At 39.3% G+C, this 15,508-nt stretch overlaps 1 long non-coding RNA gene across 2 annotated transcripts in view; it reads right to left on the bottom strand.

The window, feature by feature from the left end:
• Positions 1-15,508, bottom strand: part of LOC105065205 (uncharacterized) — a 614,873-nt gene that overhangs the window by 379,647 nt on the left and 219,718 nt on the right. The window lies entirely within an intron of this gene.

The raw sequence follows: 15,508 nt of genomic DNA, 5'->3' as shown, positions 1-15,508 counted from the left end.
GTGAAGTTTAAAAAAAACCTTACAGAATTCAGAAATTTTCATCTAAAGACATTTCAACAAATAGGAAAAAAAACTTAAGAGTAAATATTGATTTTAAGAAGGAAATAATATATTTGGCTCAAAACACATTTTTAAGTTAAATGCAAGCAAACTTTGCATTCCAAATCTGCTGCACCACCTGGCATACAGTTTAGTTAAAAAAATAGTTTCGTGTCTGAGAAGCAGTTCTACTTTGGGTTTTCCTGGAAGCACTGTTCACCATTTCCCTTACATTCCAAATAACTACAGATGTTGTTATTCACATTTAAATTGGCAAATGTTTTCTATCCTGAAGGATTTCATGAAAAATGCTTTGATTTTTTAAAAGAAATTTGAGCACTAGGGAAACATGGCTGCATTAAGAATAACTGAATTAAAGCTAAGTCCTTAACTAGTTGTACTTAAAAATTAATGTAAGTTCTCACAGATATATAGAGTTGACCCTAAGCCACAGAACATTTTTACATAAACGTTGGCAAAGATGAGTTGCATACAAAATTCATGTTTTCATGAAGCAGGAGGAAATTCCTTTTTGTGCATAGCTAATAATCAATATCCTAGAAACATGAATAAAACTGAAAACTACATTTTTTTAAAGCCATGCTATTTTAAGGCTTCTCTTTATTAAATTCTTTCATGGCACAGTTAAGGCATCACCTTGAAAAATTAAATCATCAGTAAATCTGCACTAAATAGCTTTCCCGAAAAGTACTGAATTTATTCCTTCAGTGTCAGCTTTTCCTTCTCTACAAACTATTCAGCTATAAATCTAGTATATTGAGGACTTTTGAGTTATAAAATGCTAAGAGTCTTTCTTACTTTTTCAAATAAATAAAATGATAATCACCTTGTCTAAGCATTTAAAACTTTTCATTATACAGTTTCTGAATCTATGCATAGAGCATCCTGCTTGCCCATTTGTAGATTCTATAAATTAGACACCTGGGCCTGTGCAGGATTGCTCAGTATCCAGGGTCCCTGTGCTTAGAACTGCTCACTAAATTAGGTCAAATGCTTCTAGACTCTAGCAAGTCTGTGTACTAATGGCCCTTCAGAGAGCATTAAAATTCCAGCAGGAAGAAGGTTGTATTCATTTTAATTTTAAAGATTCTTCCTCCCCCATCCTGTTTTATTTGAATGAGCTGAGTTGCACAGGAGCCCATCACAGACATGAAATTATTGTCTTTTGGTGGATTGCTTTCAACCTTAGGAAGAGCAGAGAAAAAATAACGACAGAAGGGAAGACTGATAATACTGTTAATGAACATGGACCAAGAAAGTGTTTCTGCATAATTGGGTAGCAGTTTCTTCATGGGGGTTCAGAGTTGACTTCACAGGAAGGGTGCCTGTCTTCATTCCAGACTGGAGCATCCTGACCAAGGGGAGATTCTCAAAGGGAGATTCACCTGGCAGCTACTGTTGACGTTGCTGGTAGTAATGTGAAGTTTTATCAACTAGTGCTTGGTCATTAGTTCCTTTTTTTTTTTTGCTTTATTTATCAAAATAAAAATATTTTATTTTTTCTGATTATGAAAGTAATCCATGCTTCCTGAAAAAATTTCAGTTTACACAAGAAACAAAAAATTACCTATAATCTCATTACCAGAAGCACCACATTTTCTCATTCTTTATGCATGAGCACACATATTTAGAAGAAATAGGTTGGACTGTACATATGGATTTGTAATCTAATAATTTTTTCATTAAACACAGTAACATAATATGGACTTTCTATAGTATATATATAAAACATAGATAATTATTACTATATTAATATAATTAATCATTTACATATTAATTTTAATTAATATTATTTATAATTAAGCTTGTATATTAATAATACTAATATATTGAATTATATGTAACATATAATAAATATATAATGGTTTTTAAATTTGTATGAACATATCACATTTTATTTATTCAATCTCCCAGTGATGTGTATATATTATTCTCAATTTTAATGAAACAATGCTACAATGAATATTCTCTTGTAATCTGCTTTGCATATTAGTCCTGTTATTTCTCTAGAAGAAATTCCCAGGAGTGGAATTCCTGGATTAACGAGTTGCACATTTTCAAGACTTTTGATAAATGTTGCCAAATTGTCTTTCAGAAAAGTTGCAATGATTTTCACTCTCACCAACAGTTTAGAAGAGTGATTATTTCTATTTCCTCTTATTAGCTGGGAACATCCTTAGTATTCCTCATTTTTTAAAAATCAGTACCAATTAAATAAAAAAATTCAAAGTTCATTTTTGCCTCAATTTTGTACTCTTTTGGTTATTACAGAGATTGGCTCTCATTTCATATGTTATTTCTTCTCTTATTGGTTATTCCTGTCCTCTGCCTATTTCCTTTGGATTGTTCATTCCCTTATTAATTTGTCGGAGTGTCAACTGCCAATGATATGAGCTCTTTGTGTGTCATATATGTCACAACTTTTTTTTTTCCAGCTTGTTTTTTGTCTTTGACCTTGACTTCTTCTTTTAAATACAATTTTGTAAGCTGTTTCTAAATCTTTCCTGCATCTGATTAGATAGGTGGATGGGTGGATACGCACATGGATTCAGAATTAGTAAATGGCAGAACAGGTCTATCTTAAATCTGGGTCGATCTTTCTGCAATGTCCATGCCTTTGCCCTCCATTTCCCCCTAAGTTCTGACAGTCTTGAATTTGGCTTATTAGTATATATTACCCTCAAATACAAAAACAATGTTTGAAAATGGGCCATCTCACTATCTAAGGACAATATTATTCACCTCCATGCTTCTCTGGAGTTCTGGATCACGATAAATCGTGTAATTTCTCTGCACACTCCACAAGACCAAAACCAAACTGAAGCTGAGCTATTTTCAAGGTCACTCTGCGGCACTCTCTTCTTAGTGCACAGCAGCACCGAGTCCTGCAATCACAGCCATGGGAAGGTGTGGTCCCCACCTTCAGGAACCTCTCCGTTCAGCTCACGTATCTGTGGCTCTACCTGAGTTCAGTTTTCAGACAGAAAATAACTCTTGGAACTCAGCAATTGATCCTGTTCTTACCCACTCAATAAAGCGTCCCATAAAACTTCTATTTTGTGATGATAGTAAGTTAGTATTTACCATATGTCAGACACTGTTCTGAGTGCTCTGCGTCTGTTACTCATCGAATCCTCACAATGATGTTATGTGGTAGGTGCTAATATGTCCTTCCTTTAAATGGGGACATTCTGAGACACAGAAGGTTAAGTAACTGGTTGTACAGGTTATAAGTGGAAGAGATAAAGGGGCTCAGGGTGTCTGGTTCCAGAGCCAGCGCTATTTACCGCCAGCCTGGGCTGCCCCCCAACACACTGGACCTGCGCGGCATAAAGTACCAGATGTAGCATTAAACATGTAGACAGATTGGGACCTCGCCATATTGGGTTTGGGGGTGCAGCACATAAAGAGCAAGCAGGCCCCACACTGACTGCAGAGAAACAGTCCATTCAGCTTGGATTTTGGAAGCCACAGAATTCAGAAAAATCTCTTCTAGAGGAGGAGCCAAAATAAATTAGTGGAGAAATGTGGGCTTCATAGTCAAAATGCAGTTTTTAATGCTGAAAACTTAATACATGAAAATAAAATTTACAAGTGTGAATTGGTTTTCCAAGTATTCCAGCCTCCTGGGGTTACATTTCCTTTAATGCCCCAAAGAAAATGGTTCAAGCCTTTATCCCACATGCAATGGGAAGACCAGGGCCTCCACATTGTCAAAGGATTCTAGAGGAACTTGTAGTCAGATGACTGCTTGTTTCAAATTTCTCCCTGACTCATCTCCAACTGCTATCCTTGTTCCACTCTGTTTCCCCTGCCCTTCCGTTGACCTTTGCCAAAGAACTTCTACACAGGCTTATTGTACACAGTCACTTTGTACTGAGGGCTGAGTATAAGTGCGGGGAAAGAAAGGAAACTTAAACTCTAGACACCATGGACGTAATATTCCACAGTCTGGGGTTTCTTGTAAGCCGTTCGTCTCAAGTTTTAACTTCTGCCAAAGTGCGGGCCTTCTAATCTCTGCAGACACTGTTCTGCTGTATCTTACCTTTTTCCTGGCACCCCACAGCCTAGTGGCCAACATTCAACACTCAAGTTCCTGTTACCTCATGCTAAAAAGAAAGTTGGCTCTCTCTTTGTTCCCTGTTCCACGCTATCTCCTGCAGACCTTGCTAGGCGGTGGTGGAGAATGCTTATCTTAAAACCACTGAGAAATTCAATCAGAAGAGTTTATTCCCCTCCTAGGAATTACATCTTTTGGAATTAACTTCCTTAAAATAACAGCCATCTCCAAAAATAATCAGTTTTGTCTCTCAACTACTTTGAAGACGTAATATTCAACTTTGAGGAATAACATTTTTTATCACAGGATTTATTTCATAAATAATATTTCTACTATCTGCAGCTGTCTATAGGCTATCTGAGGTTTAAAAGAAAAGAGACACCTTGCACCGGGATGTCACTCTGGGAGGAAGATGGGAATTTCTTGCCTGTAATTTAATGAAAAGAACAAAATTCCACAAGTCATTCCTCTGCTGACGCCCATAACGAAAGTCTGTAAATTGGTGGTTTGGAGCTCAGGTTACATTTTTATCAAATAAATAGTAGTTAGAACTCCCAATGATCCCATAAAGGCCTATTTAACCCCCACTGAGGCTGAAAAACGGTAGCAATTACACTGGCCTGAATTTGGGGTGCTGGGAGTAGAAGACTAGGTGGTGTAGGAGAGAGAGGAAAAAGAAAAATTAGTTCTCTTACACTCATGACCCTAGACAGCCACAACCTTTGAGAGTTGCTAATTCTTTATCTCTGCTCCTGTCCCACCCTCCCCACCCCTCTCTTTAGGCAGGTTCCCACCCATGTCCTTCTCCACAGCACCCGCCCAGCCTTCACTATCAATGTGCTCATGAGTGACTCCTTCCTTCACTCAAAGTCCCTTTCTCTCAGTGCAGACAGCCTCCCCAGTGCCAAGAACAGCCATCTGAATCAGTTAACTCACAGTTAGGAACAACTCCTAGTGATATCATCCTTGTGAAGAGTATTTTCCTTTTGAAATAATATTTAAATCCTTTCAAATACATTTTAGTGTGGCAGAATTCCAAGTTAGTGCACAGATTCAAAAAATTTCAAGAGTGTAGAAGGAGGTATTTTCCAGAAAGTTGGGGGAGAAGAGGAGAGTAGCACAGAGAAAATGAACGAGCTGTGAATGCCTGGGATTTTGTCCCTGAGCGAAGTTGATATGTATTAAAGCATCCAGTTTTCTGTTTGTTTCACTTTGATTCCCTTAGGGGAGGCATCTCTATTTGGACAATAGAGATGGTTGTTTCAGAATGTGATTCTTGTTTAGATTTTTTTTTTGCCTAAATGTCCATTGCCTAAATTAAAGTACACCTTTTCCTTAGCAATGGCAAAGGATAAAATATTGTTATTAAATTATTCCAATGTAACGTTGAGTAATGATCATTATTTTCCACCTACTTCCCTATATTTATGGTACACAGCATAACTGCCCATAATGTTAAGCATAGTGAGGTAAAAATAACAGAGCCCTGAATTACAAATCAAGAATCCTGCATTTGCCCTGGATGTGCCCATGATTAAGAAGCTACAACGCAAAGAAGATATCATTAGACATTTCTAAGGTTTCTTTTGGCCCAAAGGTCACTTACTACTTGATCAGTCTATTAACAGCCCAAACGTTGGTCAAAGTGCCCCCCTTTAAAAGGACTTACTTATTCCCCCAGCTGCAGGGAATATTGCTAACTGAATCCCATCCCAGAATGGCCCTCTGCCAAAGGAAAGTGCCTCTCCCTGGGGCATTTTAATTCTAATGGCTGACCAAAGCAAGGGTATAAAGCCTGAGCTCATGTCAATGAAGGACAACCCTAAAGGCCTGCCCAGCTCCAAAGCCTGTAGTGAGATGAGCTGAGGCCTTCCTTACAATGGTACCTTAGTTTAACTTCTGCCAAATCTTGCTGTCTTCACTTCTTCACAGGTGTTGTTGCTATGCTACAAGAACTCTCCTGAATGTGAGTCTCCCTCATAGAGTCTGTTTCCCCAGGAACCCAATCTCTGAAGGTTGGTGCCAGAAGTGGTTCCAGGAAGCAAAACCTAAAATTGGATTTTGGAGGTGGACCCCATCACTATACACAGGGAGGAGTAAGTTATTCCATGGCATGCGATAGCGGTACGGTTGTTGCAGCTTTTGCTGGTGGCCACCTGCGATGGGGCCCCTTCAGAAGTGAAGTGCTACGGTGCAATACCACAGATGTTAAAAAGTTTAAAGAGAGTGGTAATTATAAGGACAATGAAATATTTAACACCCTGCTGAATGCCGTCTATGCACTAGAAAGAGACAAAGAAAGTCTGAGCATGATTAATCACCAATTTAAGGCAAAGTGTGAAAATCAAAGGGGCTGCTGGCAACATATAAAGACTGTGATCTCTAGAAGGGCAGAAAAAGCTGAGCCTTTGGTCCAGGACTTAATTATAAGGGTAGTGGAGTGCAAGGGGAAGCTGAATTCTCATTTCTAGTCAGTATGAGGTCAAGGTCAGGTCAATGGTTAGGAAGGGATGGGGCTCTGGAACTGCAATAGAAATCCATGCACTGAATCCATGCACTTAGGAAACTCGAGATCGCAAAGTCTCCTGAACCCTGTGGACCTACAGGAATTTACTTTCCCCTTTGTAAGGCTAGTACTTCCCCTTTGGCTGAAGACAATACAAAGGTCCCTGCCCAGCAAGGCAACACATGCTGCCCCTCCCCCAAATTAGGGTTTACCCACTCTTCCTCTCTTTGTCACCAGACCAATAACTTGGGCCATGTCACTATATAACCAACTGGGGACACGTTGGGCCTGCAAAGGGAGCAGGGAGATGCTGTATTGAAGGAGCTGCAGGACCTAGTCAGTACGTGCTAGTGGGAGCAGGAAGAGGCTGTATGGGACTGGATCTTGAAAGTGTTGGGTCAGTGTGGGGGACGGGTGCGGAATATAAAGTTGGATAAGGGACAGTTTCTCATTAAGGAAACACTCTCCTGTACTAAGGGTTTTAACATCCTAGCAAGAACTCCAGAAAATCAGGGTAAGATGCTGCCACAACAGCTCTCAGAAGCTTGGAGAAAGTGCTGGCCCACACTAAGTAAAGCGGGAATTTCAGAACTGCCATTGTGGGTGGTACAACAAATGGCGCAAAGGGCTCAGAGACAGGGACAAAGTAAGTGTAAGGCCTAGAGACCAGTCAGCTGGCTATGCTCCATCAGAGCTTCTGCAGGACACCCCGTTTACCAAAGGGAGAAGAAATGCATTTGTGAAAAGGATACTAGCATCACTGCGCTCACTGCGGACTGGTGGCAGGAGACGCTGTTGCAGACCTGGGCTCATGGCAGCAACATGGATTGAAGCAGGAGTTTCCACTGTCACCCTTGGGGAATCTTTAAAAATTACTGATGCCTGGATCTGACCCCGGATATTGTGATTTCATTGAGATGGACCGCAAACAGGCCATCAAGTGATTCTAACATGCAATGGAGTTTAGGAACAATTGGATTATAGGACATTCAACAGTAGAGTTCAAGTGCCAGTGCATAATCATCAGAATAAGGTGAGTACAATTACCACAATGAGCAGCAAGGTTATAGTAGTGTCCGGGGGGCCTAAACCAGAGAGAGCAACGGATATGGCTAGTAGAACAAGGCATTCCTAGGGGCAGGATGCAGGGACACTCAACAAGGGTACTGCTTCAATCCTCAAATAAACTGAGTACTGATGAGCAAGAAACTGAGGGCAGCCAGCCCAACAGAAAGCCATGATTCCTTACCCCGTATATGAATCTGAGCCAGTTTTCAGACCCAGATCACAGTGACTGAAGGAGAGACTTGTCCTTAAGTAGAAGAACCCTGAAGCACATGCCCTCCCCAATCCTTCCTCAAGGGAGCTATGGCTATATATTTGGGTAAGCATTCACTGGGGGCAACGGAATACTGAGACACTTCAAGGACTATTGGACAGATATTCTTAGCTTTGATACCTACAGACTATAAATATCATGATATAAATAACCCCCTATTAAAGTTATGGCATATGGGAACTAAATACTAAGTGGAGTTCTGAATTACCTCTAACTCACAGCAGTATACTGAGTCCACTGACCCCACATCCTAACCTCAGTGGTCATTTCTCAAGTCCCTGAATGTATAATTGGAATGAATGTGGCAGGTGGCATTGTCACAATGTCATTTCTTTTGATCTGAAGGATTAAGACCTATTGTCATGGAGAGGTCAATGAAAAAGTTGAAAACAACTTTCTCCCACCCTAGTGGATAAAAAAGTCACATAATGACAAAATTTAGTGACATCCTTAAGGGCCTAAAAGAGGCAAGGAGAGTGGTCCCTATCATATCCTAATTTAGCTCACCAGTATGGCCCCTAAAAAAAGAATAATACTGGAGGCCTGCCACAAACTCATTTAAGTAAAAAATCTCAATTATAGCAACTGTGCTACATATGGTATCTTTATTAAAGCAGATTAACAATCTCAGATACATGGTATATAGACTTCGATCTGGGGAATGCACTGTTTTTCATCTCTGTCAAGAAGGAAGTTTGCATTCACAAGATTTGCAATCCTGTTCCAGGGCTATGTTAGTTCTCTCACTCTCTCTGATAATCTGAAGTGACCTAGCTCATCTGGACATTTCACAAACTATCACTTTGGTCCATTATACCAATTAGATCATGTTAATGGTACTAGATGAACAAGAAGTGACTTTGGTAACACATACGCACTAGAGAAAGAAGAAAATAAACCCTACAAAGATTTAGGGAATTTTTTACAGTCCAGTGGTCTGGATCATGCTAGTATACCCAATCCAATATAAAAGAGGAAGTATTTCATCTCATTCCTTCCACCACTAAGAAGGAGGAAGCACAGTATCTGGTAGGCTACTTTGAGTTGCAGCATATCCCACACTTGGGAATCATCTACCTATTTGCTAAATGGCATGGAAAACTGAAAGCTTTGAATAGATCACAGAGCAGGAACTGGCCCTAAAATAGGTCGAGCTTTCAGTGCAAGTATATACTCCAGGGGCCATACAATCCAGCATGACTCAAGATATTAGAGTTATCAATGGTGGGGGAAATACCATGAAGGATTTATGACAAGCTGTAGCAAGAGAATCACAAGGTACTCCCCTAGGGTTCTAGAGCAAAGCCTGCTACTGGCAGCAGAGAATTGCACACCATACGAGCAACAGCTCTGGGATACTACCTAACGGACAAGTGGCCATTTGGCTAGAACTGCCCATCATGAGTTGGGTTCCATCAGACCCATCAAATCCTAGAGTCAGATGAGCCCAGCAATAATTCATCATAAAACAGAAGTGATACATCTGCGACTGACATAAGCATGGCCAGAGGATACAAGTAAGCTGCAGGAGCAGGTACTCAGACTCCCATGTCATCTACTTCTGATTCCTCTCCTTCAGCTCGCACCTGTGACTGCATGGGGGCTCCCTTATGACCAGCTGATAGAAGAAGAAAAAAGCTAAGCTTGGTTAATAAATGGTTTGCCCTAGTCTACGGGTACAAGGTGAGAAAGGACCACTCAGGGGTGGCCCTGAATGACAGCAGAGAGGGAAGATCATTTTAATGACATGTACCTGACCATGCACTTAGTTTGGTAAGGGAACTGGCCTGAGAAATGTATGGGCATTTCTTGCTTTTTCCTCTATCTTACTCTGAAAGTAAATAAGCAAATGTAGCAGCTATGGCCTGAGAAGGACATGGTGATCAGGGGCTCAGACCCCTCACAGATGACAACCTGGAACCTCCAGGTAAGTCAACTGGACAGCAGAAGTATTACCTAAGAAGTAAGTAAGAAATCTAAAATGGGGAGTAATGTTCAATATTAATTGTGGCCCCAAGACCAGCTACTGTGGTAGGTAGTGTTTTGTCTCACTGAACTTCTAATATGGAATCATAGAGGGACTATTCCCAGATGAGGACAAATGATCATATAAGGCAAGGAACTCCCAGTAGAGCAGAGATGGACTGTGGTGGGTGCAAGGTGTGCACCAATGAGATCCAAGGCCTAAAGAACTCATTCTGCTGGCTGTTGGGGGTGACACCAGCTGAGGGCTCATGGCTGAATTTCTCCCCAGGAAATGAGAGCTTCCTTGCTCAAGTTTATTCCCCTCACCAGGGACGGCTTGCATGATTTCAGGACATTGAAGGATCATCTCACACCATCACTCCGTGGGGATTAGCTTGAAGCCTCTGTGCGACCACACTGCAGTTGGTTCCTCTGCCTAATCCTCCCGCCCTCACTTCCCCACAGGTGCTGTTGCTGTGAGCCCTCTCTGGGGAACTTCTGCCTGCCTATCTCCACTGCAAAGTGGTTTTCTGAGAGCATGCGTTCATTTTGGGGCATTACAGTACCAAATTGGGAAGCCAAGAAAATATTTGTGGAATAGATTGAGCTTATCAGGAATGGAGAGGGGACCTCCAAACCTTGTCTCATTCCCGGCTCATATTTAAATATCATATCAAGCCTCTTCCCTACCATCACATTTTTCTATAAGGTTTTTTGTGCTCTGGGGCTAGAGTTCCCCCAGGAGTTAACCTTAGACTCAGGCTTCTACAGGCATGAGTGTGCTTCCTTTCTTCCTTCTAAGAAACAGCCAATAAGACTTAAAATCACGCCTAGGAAAATAAGCCCACCAGTTGTGCTTGGTAACAAATAACCACATGATTTATTGGAGTTGGAAATTAGCTGGATTCTGTACATAACAGATTGTTATATGGAGAAATTCAAAGACAGAGTTAGATCATACAGGCTAAAATATCTCCAGTGTGTATTTCAGTGGATTTCTCTACTGAATCCCACTGAACCCTTCTCATTAATATTCCATAATAGGTGTGCCTATATAGTCTAGACTTGTAGCATCTGCCCAAGAGTAATTCTGAAAGGTTGAGTGTGAAGTAAATATTTCCTTTTGAGGTAGCGAGAGGCACAGTTCAAAGGGGAAGGAGATTGAATGGAGGATTACTGGTGTTTGAGGATAGTAAGGTGAGAGGATAAAAGGAAATGCCTTAAAAGACTCTTTCAGAGAGCAAGGTTTCATGCAACCAAGAGAAAAAGGAGGTTAAATGGATTAAGGTGCAGTTCACAGGTTTGATCATACCCCACTGTGAAGGCAGGTATTTCTAACACATAATTACTCTTGACTTCTCTTTTCTGAGAGCCACTGCTTGAGAAGGCATGCCAGTGGAAAAGCCATCAATGGGCTGCAACCAGATCACCGGGAACCTTAAGTAACCACTGGCTGTTTAAATAACTAATACTCAGTCCTGTCAATTCGTTTCCAGGAGACAGCTTCACTCTCTGGCCCTATAAAATGCCCTCTTTCCCCCAGTCTGAAGCACAAAAGTCAACCAGTACCCTGAGTGTGGCCATCCACTCCACTAGGTCACCTCTCTTTCTCCTCTGCCCTCATTATGTGCACAAGGAAGGAAGGCTTCTGCATCCTACACCCGGGAAGACCTCCATGCCAGCATTTGATAATGAATGGGAAATGGAGCAGAATTTGTTTGGTGCCTATAAGCCATCTGCCAAGCCTGGGCCAATGGGAGCTTTCATAAACCAAGTGTTTCCTAAATTAGGGCAGCTTCAGCAAACACAGAATATGACTGATAAATCATAACCAAGCAGTTTCTCACAGAGAGTCCACAGCTCTCTATAGAATTCTATTTCATCAATCACCTGCTGAACATGAGCAGTTTCAGCCACTGAGACAGGTGCAAGGTATATAAAGAAAAAGGAAGCAAAGAACCTGTCTGGAAAAGAACAGGAGAGACAGCAGTACATGATGTTTAGGACTGGGGCTCTGGATCAGGTTGACCTGGGTTTAGTCTGCTGTCTCACCAAGAACCTTTGACAAGTTCCTTAATAGTCTGGATCTTCAATTTTCTAATCTGCTAAATGGGGATAATGTTCCCAAATTTTTTAAAGAACGAAATAGGACAAAATAGTTTAGCACTGTTCTTAGCATATAGAAAACACCCAACAAATGCCAGTTACTATTATAATAATTATTCAGAATGAGCGTAGATAAGTATTGACCAAGACAGTGACAACGACATTTTAGTCAAATGTGATTAAATGCCCAACACCAAAGTCATCTGGGTTAAAGCCACAGGACGTCATTATTCAGACTCATGCTCCATATTCTGGTGTTCCCTATTAACACGTTTTCACTTCTGTCACTGGTTGAGGTCTCAACAAATGCAAAGAAGCAGAGAACAAGTAAAGCGTCCACATGACCTGCAGCCACCTAAGGATAGCAGCACCTCCCGTGTGCCTGCAGGTGGGAGGTGTGAGTTTAGGAAATCATGGTGGAGTGACTGAGGTCCAATACACGAACAGAACACGAGTCCTCACCTTGGCCTAATTTCACTCTTATTCTAATCTGTAAACTGTATTTATATTAAAAGGAAAACAAATAAGCATATTATCCCCTAAAAGATAAAATATTTTTAATTTTAAAGGTCACCTGCTTTGTGTACCCTTTGTTCTAATTTAAAGTAAAAACAACTTATTAATGTTCTGAGTTTACAGTGGTAGAACTTCTCCCAACACTCTAAAATCATACCACATTTTAAGTAGGCCATTGTCTCTTTTATCTCCATGCTACCCATGTTTATAGGACCAAATACTTCCAAATTACCATATACGAAGAAATTATTAAGATATTTATTTTCGGAAAAATTTGAAGACTGCCAGAGATAATGAAATAAAGTAGGAAATACAGTTCTAATATGTCAGTGGTCAGTCGGTGAATATTTTATTAGTTATTCACAGAGTACATGATGCTTATATTAGATATAATTTGACAAAGATGCATTGTAACTGAAGAAATTTAGTTAAATCCAATCCAGATAACATACTTCATCAAGAATAAATTATTATAAAGAATAATTTTCCCCCGGAAAATTCACATGTGTAGGAGTGTTTTTTTTTTTTAATTCAAGTCTAGATTTATAATTAAAATTATAATTATCTTATTAGTAATAGGAATTCTTTTCTTTTAAGGCTTCAAAGCACTTGCTCCAAAATGATTATCTGATTTAGCAATTGCTTCAGACAGTCATCTAAAATGTATGCCTTGGAAAGAGCCCCATGTCTGGACCATAACCTTTAAGAGATGAGAGGAATAATCTGAACCTGTAACAGGACCGACCGCTGTGCTCAGAAGTATAAATATTCCTGTCTTTGACTGGCATTTAGCATTATAAAAGAAGAGTGATGTCCTCCATTACAGCAAGGAAAGAATCATCAATTCAGTTTACATGAAGATTTTCTAGGTCTTTGCGTCAATCATTTCATAAAATTATCGATTAAAAGAAATAGAAAATGAATGAAATGGCATAAATAATAGAAAAACACTGAAAACCTGCACACACTCAGTGTTTTGAGCTTATGATGCAGATCTTAATTCAAATCTAACCTTCAAACAAAAATGTCAGGGAATGTACCATCATTTTACTGAATACCCAAGGTCAGTCAATTACTCCCATCTGTTCAGTATACAATTAGACACCGCTTACACAAAACACGAGAACCTAGGATTCAGATACTGGTTTCTCTTTTTATTTGAATGATAAATTTATCTGAATATTAAAAGGATGATATATTGTAAGTGTGCAGCCTGAAGAATTATCAAAGTGAACATACAAAATGGATACATCAGAAATAGAATGCTATCATCAGAAGCCTCCTATAAGCTCCTTCTTGCCACTCTGTGAACTTTACATAAACTGAATCATACTGGATATATGATTGTGTGCCTGGTTTCTATTGCTCAGCAGTACAGCATATGAAAAGCACCCATTTTATATATGTCTATAGTTCATTTATTTTCATTGCCAGAAAGTAATCAACTTTATAAATGTACAATGTACAAAGATATTAATCATTCTACTACTATAGGGCATTTGGATAGTTTATAGCTTGAGGATATTACACAAATAATTTTTCAATTAATATTCTTATACATGTTTTTGATGCATGCATGCAAGCATTACTGTAGAAGACATTCCGAAAGGAAAAATGCTGGATCATGGAATGTGAGGATAGTTAACGTTTAGTGAATGACAACTAATAGTCTTCCCAAGGAGCTGTACCAGATTACATTCCCATCAGCAATGAATGACAGTCCTCATTGCTCCACGTCTTCACCAACACTTGGTAAGGTCAGTCTGTTTAATTTTTAGACAGTTTGGTGGGAATGTGGTTAATAAAACCATGGAGGTTTAAATGTGCGTGCTCCTGATGACCAAGGAAGTTGGGGGATTTTATATATACTTATTGACCGTATGAATATCCTCTTTAGGATATTCAAGTTTCCTGTCCATTTTATACTGGGTTGTCAACCTTCTTACTGATTTGAAGATATTCTTTACATATTCTGAAAAAGATTTCTTTTATAGATTATACATGTTGCAGATACCCCTTCCTGTCTTTGACTTATCTTTTTACTCTTTTGATGGTATCTTTTGATAAATGGAGATTCTTAATTTTAGTAAGTTGACAAAATATCAACCTTTCCCTTAGTGTTTATTACTTTTTTGTTCTTTTACCCCAACAACACAAAGATATCATCTTAAGTTATCTTTCATTAAGTTTTTATTGTTTTTACCTTTGTCAGTTAGATCTATAACCATAATGGAACGAATTTTGTTCAGTTTGAAATAATGGTGAAATTTAATTTTTTTCCACATGAATATCCAACTGCTAGGGTTTTACATCCTAGCAAGAACCCCAGAAAATCAGGATAACATGCCGCTACAATAGCTCAGAGAAAAATCCAAAGTTGTGAGAGTGGCCCACATGGTTTGACTTGAGCTGAGTCTTCATTACTTCTCTTGCCTCACCTACTTTTGTCTCCTGTGCTCACTACCCATGCTTACTGACTTCTCTGCTATTTCTTGGGCAAGCAAGAAATCCCTCTGCCACAGGCCATTTGTATTTGCTATTTTCCCTGCTGCAAACTTGACCTCATTTCCTCCTAATATTTTCTCAGAGGAACCTACCCAGACCTATTCATGATGCAAAGTGTTCTTGCATATCAGCACTCCCTATTCTCCTTACTTTAATTTTTCATAGTATTTATCACTTATTAGCATATCTTATTTATTTTATTTATTTCCACTAAGATGAAATATCCTTAAAGATCATGATTTTTGGTTTCTTTTTTTCTCTACTATATCTGACACTTTCTAAATATTTATTTAATCAATTAATAAGGCATATATATTTTAAATGCTATAAGATTTTAAGTATTAGTTCCAGCTGGATTTATCTGGAAAGGCATTGGAAGTAAGTGCAATTAAAGTATGGCTGAATTAATTGAAAAATTAAGCATTAAATATATACCAGAGACTATGACAAT

Source organism: Camelus bactrianus, chromosome 5 (genome assembly GCF_048773025.1).
Source record: "Camelus bactrianus isolate YW-2024 breed Bactrian camel chromosome 5, ASM4877302v1, whole genome shotgun sequence".
Lineage (NCBI taxonomy): Eukaryota > Metazoa > Chordata > Mammalia > Artiodactyla > Camelidae > Camelus > Camelus bactrianus.
This window is presented reverse-complemented; position numbering and strand designations above follow the sequence as displayed.